Below are 6471 nucleotides of genomic sequence, written 5' to 3'. Positions count from 1 at the left end.
ATTTATGCCTAGGGGTGTAACCCACCCAATCACAATGGACCAAATAATCTAGGCTCCTATAGCTTGTAGAACCAATAAGATGACGTTGTAGTGACGTCTATCACAAGTGAAGTAGTGGGATGGGTGTAGACGCCCACCCGATAAGAGTTATCCAATCCCCATGCTCTGTTACCATATACAGATATAGCACCTATTCTTAAGTTACCTTTCCGACCAATAGAATTGAATGACAAACTTACGAGTTTTACACGTCAAATGATGACGAATTTTGCCTATAAGAATTGCTGTTAGAATGGAGAATGTGGAAGTTGAAGCGAGACAGGTGATCGCAATTCTGTTGATTACCATTTGTTTCCCTGTTTTTTGTACTTGTCATTAAACAGACTTCCCTTTGCAAACTATTGAGTTGTCCTAATTAAATTGTGTTGGAGTAAGTGAATCCTGCACCCCCATTCCTCACATGGTGCAGCTATCTTGTCTTACAGGTACCAGAGGGTGAGCTCTGACCTATGGGCCCGTCAGAGGACGCTCGGCGCTCCTGTACAATATGACAATGTTTTTGCCTCACAAATGGTTCTTTGTAGTCTTTAGCCACGCTGGTGTATTTCTCTCTATTATCTGCAGACTGTTTATTATCCCAGGACTGAAATGCCCTTCTTTTGATTGTTTTACGTTTTTTGGATTTCAGCTGAAAAACAATTTTTGGAGGGTGTCGCCTTAGTTACCCGTGTTTTTTCTGGAGCTACTGGTTAACCGCTTTGGTGAGCACGGTCTGATATGCTTCAGCCAAATCATTAACGCTGTTCAGATTGGGTACATTATTAAGGGTAGATGTGAAATGTGGCTCCAAAGCAGCTGGGGCGAGCTTACGTAAATGCCTATATTTGGTCCAACTCCTTGCAGCTGTGTTTTTAGTGGGTGGAGAAATGAAGGGCAAAGAAAAGTGCACGAATAAATGGTCCAACCATGGGCAAGGAGTCACCTCAGCTCAATCGTATGTGTGGCCAGCCAATCCAGCATTCTTCTTTTGTGGCCAGCCAATCCACCATTCTTCTTTTGTGGCCAGCCAATCCAGCATTCTTCTTTTGTTATGAGTGGCTGATTTCACATACTTGTGGAACTCCAGTGCTGTCCATGTGAAATTGACAAGGTTATTCATGTTGTCTATGGGGGTCTAATAACCTTGAATTCAGATTCCCAAGAACAATCAATTTGGCAGAAGGTCTGAGGAGAGGGAGGATCACATCACTTAGATGGATGAGAAAGTCAGACATTTTGTCAGCTTGGCGATAAATTAGTATGATATTAATGGTGGTATTAGGGTCTATGGAAAGTTTAGCAAATACAGTTTCGCAATTTGCCACAGTGATGTCTGAGATTTGATGAATGTGAAGCGAGGCCCTGTAGACCAGGGCTACCCCGCCCCTCAGACCATGTTGGCGATCTGCACAAAGAATCTTGTACCCTGGTGGTATGGCTAGGGCTACCTCAGGTCTGGCAGCATCATCGAGCCAGCTCTCTGTAATGGCACATAACCAATATCAAAATCCTTGTTGTATTGCGTCACTTTCAAGTGAGTGGGTATTAAGCACCATACATGATAGGGTGTCTTGTCCTTGAGTCTATGGACACTGGTCCATGCAAGGTTCTTTGTTAGAGGAACTAGCCACAGGCCAATGAAGGGAGACAGGGTTCGTAAATGGAGCATTAGATTGCAAAACATGGGTCTGTATGTTCTAGACGACAAGGTTTCTTCCAAGCCCTTCCCTTGTATACCCGTGCTGGTCCCTAGAACTCCCTGACTGGAGGAAGCAGTAGGATAGAAGGTGGAGTCTAACTGCGTGTTAGAGAGAGAGACCTCAGGTACCTCCCCTAGGCGCTGGTTGGGCCCTGCTCTGGGGATTGATCGATGTTATCCTTACTATCAGGCGGGGGATGAGGCAAGAGTGCCATGTCTACGTATTTTTGTAGAATGATGGCTGTTTTAGCAGTGCCCTGTGCACGTGTAGAACCCAATTCAATCCGCGTCATGCAGCAGGATACAGCTAAGGATGCCAGAGCAGAAAACACCTTCAGATGTGCAGTCAGCCAGGCCTCCCTCCTCAACCAGGATGCAACAAACCGGCGATAAGCAGCCTCACAAACGTGTCGGCAGTAACACGCTACCGACGTTATTTTGTGGGTCGGTTATGCTGGGAAATGTAGTTCTGCTGGACTGCACTGAGTGTGGAGACGCTCTACACTGCAGGCAGTCTGTATCGGCGTGCTGCTGAGCGTGCAAGGTACCAGTAAGCAGAAATGAAGAATAGCCTGTCACAATAACATTACACACACATTGGCAGCCGTATACATGCAAACACTCATGCAGTCAAATGGAATTAGCAATACGTGCGTGTCTCGCGGCATTCATACACAAGAACATTCATAAGTATCTGCATATTGTTTCAGTGCGTCTTCGTGTCGTCCCTTCATGAAGTCGGTCTTCCCTTGTAAGATTTCACTTATCGCTCTATGATGTCCAATGATGCAAGCTGACGTCCTTCCACCCTTTCAGTGTGAGGGTACTTCGGTATGGTTGTCTGAGTGCATATCATCTCTGATACACTCGATGTATTATAGGATGATACCTGGTGTCCTACATAGGGCTCTTCTCCTGCTGTTCTGTGCTCTAGCACCTTAAAGCAGCTTTGTGCTAGATTGAATTACCAATAAAAGTCTTAGACCAAATAACCTCAAAGAAGATGGTAAAATACTGCTTTTATCTCAATGAAGGAGAGCAGGGTGGATGATCATTCATCAATCCCGGGAGGATAGCTCAGCGGCAACGTGCTCGCCTTGGAAGCAAAACGACACGAAGCAACACAGGTTCGATCCCCGTGTCCGCGCTTACAAACCTCTGGTTTTTTAAGCACGTTATAAATACGCAACTAAGACAAAAAAAACAAATGCGCAACTAAAAAACAAACAATTCCTGTAACAGCACCTCGATGCCCAAGGGCTGTATGAGCACTTAAAAAGTGCAGAAAATAAAATAAATCAACTGGATTCATGCAGGATCACAATGTCTTTTTGATTATACTTAGTTTATATAAGGCTACATGCATCATCTATAATGTCATCCTTCGTGGCATATTACAAAAACCTATCAAGGGGTGGGATTGGATATGGGGAACATGTCTACATATAGGTCCTCATTACGAGGTGGGCGGAAAGGGGTTAACGGTGCTGGTAAAGGTGCCGGAGACATTAACCCCATACCGTCCTATTACAAGGTCCGCTCGCGGGACCCGCTCTGGATGTCTGGTTTTACCAGACGTCCTTAGCGGGTCCTGTGAGCGGGCCAGCATGCTAACAACGGGCCCGTCATTAACGGGATCGTTGGAAGCATGCTCCCCATTCCCATTGAGCCCTATGGGGGCTCAAATGGGAATGGGGATGGTCTGGGTCCAGGTTCTCTGAATGGGGAAATACCGGGCCCACCAAGGTCGGAATGGCCCGGTATTTCCCCATTCAGGGACCACGGACCCGGACCCGAGTTTGGAGGCAGCCATGCCCTTATTAAGGGCATGGCTGCCTCCAAACTCGTAATGAGGCCCATAGAATGCCTGAATAATAATCTCCCATTGGTGGTCCCATGTCTGTAGGGCACGCCTTGGGCTACTTCTACACACGTAGCACACTGATTACAGTCAAGAATATGGCAGCAGAATAATACTTGCAACATTGTATGTAAAAGTGCATGGCAGACTTTTCTTATTGTTTGCAACCCAAATTCAACCTTGGACATTCGGCTTGCTAGCAGCAAGGACATAGAAAAGAAACCTAGGTGCTTGGAGATACGTCAGCTCTCCCCATGATTTCCCAATTGTTCTACCCTCTCTCATTGGTAGACCTCATGCCAATGTCCTCTTTTTGAAGAGTGACCTTGCCAGTATGCACTGTCTCTGGACATTCAAGGGAGTGTAGGCACACATTATCTTAGCTTCAAGCCTAATGAATAGCCCTTGTTTGCGAGCTCTTCGTCACGTGTTACAAGACCACGAATTTGTGCATTTTGACAGTGTATTCAACACTATTTGATTCAATTATACTGGGAACAGTTGCTCCTCTTGGCCTTTAGAGACTTGCTCTCTCTATCCCTTTTAAACTTTGTGCACATTTAATTGTCCAATACTTGGCTTCCGTAAATGTTCTTATTACTTCTAATCTTGGGAAATATGTCCTTCACACATGGTCTGCTCATTGGAATCCCTACATACTTTGCCTTCATCTCTCGAAATAGCATCCTTGGTCCTAGGACAATGTACTTCTCTATTTTACAAGGGAAAAAAAACGTTTTCGTCATCTTTTTGTATTTTGTGGTAACTGGGTTCATTGACATAAGCTATTGTCCATATTCTTCTAAAAGGTCACCCTAAACTTTGAATATATACCTTTCATAAGCAAGCTTCTATATGTTTTCCTACCTTTCGTTTCAGCGTATTTACAGTTATTGTCTAGTGAGTCACTTCATTCTTCTTTATGTTAGTGATTACTGTATCGTTGGGTATATGTTTCTCTCAGTGCTTCAGTTGTGTCATCCTTAAGTATTTCATATTGCTTTAGCATATGTTCTTACATCTTCTTCATGACATTCTTTCGCTGTCGTCAGACTTTGTTTTAACATACATCAATTCTGTTCATGGCTGTGTTTCAACAGCTCGGCAATGGGCATACCTCTTGGTAACTTTCTTCCATAATTGCAGGTTTTGGGTACACTTTAAATGGCTGCCTGAGTGCATAGCATCTCTCAGATACTCTACGTGGTACAGGAATATTGCAAGGATTCATGCGTGGGTTCCCAATTGTAGCTCTTCGTCTGTCAGCCCGATAGGACAGTGCTAAGGGGGTGGAGACCAGGGAAAAGGTGTGTACCTGCTCCTCTACAGTTCCAGTAGGACGGAGGCAATGAGGCGGGAGCTAGGGATAATGTATCCACCTGCTCCTCTAGACATGTCAATTATAAACCTCTTTGTCCAAATTTGGTAACATGGACGGAACGGCAGGCTTATCTCCGAAAGGCCCTGGATCATTGGTTAATTGCAACACAATGAAAATAAATGATTACCCAATGATAAAAAGGACTGTCCAATCAAGTTTGTATAAACATGTCTGCTTTATTATTATCACAACAGACAGTTCAAGCACACTACAAAATACAACCCACCCTGTAAAGGAATGCAGAGGACAGACAGTTTCAAAGAAGGCAAAGGGATGCACTCTGGATACTGACAGGAGTGTAGTCGGTAAATAAATTAATCGCAATAGTTCAAGGATACTTAGTTTCAACACAAAGGGAGCAATGGGTCGTAAAATGTCACTAGGTGCCCCTTGAATGTTATAGGTTACCCATTGCATCCCATTCCATTGACTTTTGCACTCTGCTTTGCAATAGTTAAAAATTGGACCCAAAAGCATGCAAGTGCTAATATTGATGGACCCATGTCTGGAACTAACACTTTTAATAAAATGACCACCGGTGTGATTTGGGGCATTCCATAGTTCATCCTCCTTGAACTCCCTGATGCCCCTGTATGTGCAACTATTAGGCTAATGTCAAAGAAGGGTTTAAAACCGGGGTCTGCAAACTTTGCCTCTGCAGAAATGTTGGACTACCACTACCGTTAGTCCTAGTCGGCATAGTCGATGGTGTAGCATATTGGGAGTTGTAGTTCAAAATAACCGGAGAGCTGCATGTTATAGACTGCTAGTTTTGAAGACTATCAGATTCAACGTTTGGTAGGGAGGCTGAATGCCAAGGCATGAACATAATTAGGCAGCCTCCAATAGGGTAGCACATAAATGCAAGCTCAGTAAATACATATGTTATTAGCACATTATTATAAAAAAAACCTTTTATTTAAAGAAACACATTACAGCCTTGTATTTCAGCAGAACTACAGATCATGAATGATATCAGATTATAAAAACTCCAACCCTTCTTAAGAAAATAACAAAAATAGTTATAAAATACAAAGTATGTGAATATTTGATTTCCTGTCACGCTCACCTGATTCCCACGGAGGCGCAGGTCTGGCTTCGAGTGCTGATGCTTCTTCAATGGTGAAGCGCAGGACTCTGAAGATGGACAGGTAGGGCCCCTCTACTCTGGCTTCTCTGGCTCATAGGAATATTCCCCTGTGCGTGAAAAGGGAGTATTACCTACTGACGGAATAATGCTCAAGCCTCCCACTTCCTTCCAACCCTCCACGATACCCTTCCACGATTCCCCATGAAGTCTCACCTTAGGGTCTGGAAGGATGAGTTCTCCATCCTGCTTCTGATGCAGGGGCGCGTTGAAACCCAGTTACTTCACTGGATTGAGGTTTGATGGGAGTTCAAATAAGCTTGACTATTCAGGTAAGGCGCTGTAAGAGTTCTGTTGCAAGTTCAAAAGTTCAAGCTTAATAATAATGTTCATTGTCTTATTGC

Source organism: Ambystoma mexicanum, chromosome 9 (genome assembly GCF_040938575.1).
Source record: "Ambystoma mexicanum isolate Mex_15411 chromosome 9, UKY_AmexF1_1, whole genome shotgun sequence".
NCBI lineage: Eukaryota > Metazoa > Chordata > Amphibia > Caudata > Ambystomatidae > Ambystoma > Ambystoma mexicanum.
The sequence above is the reverse complement of the archived record's forward strand: the minus strand, read 5'-3'. Positions refer to the sequence as shown.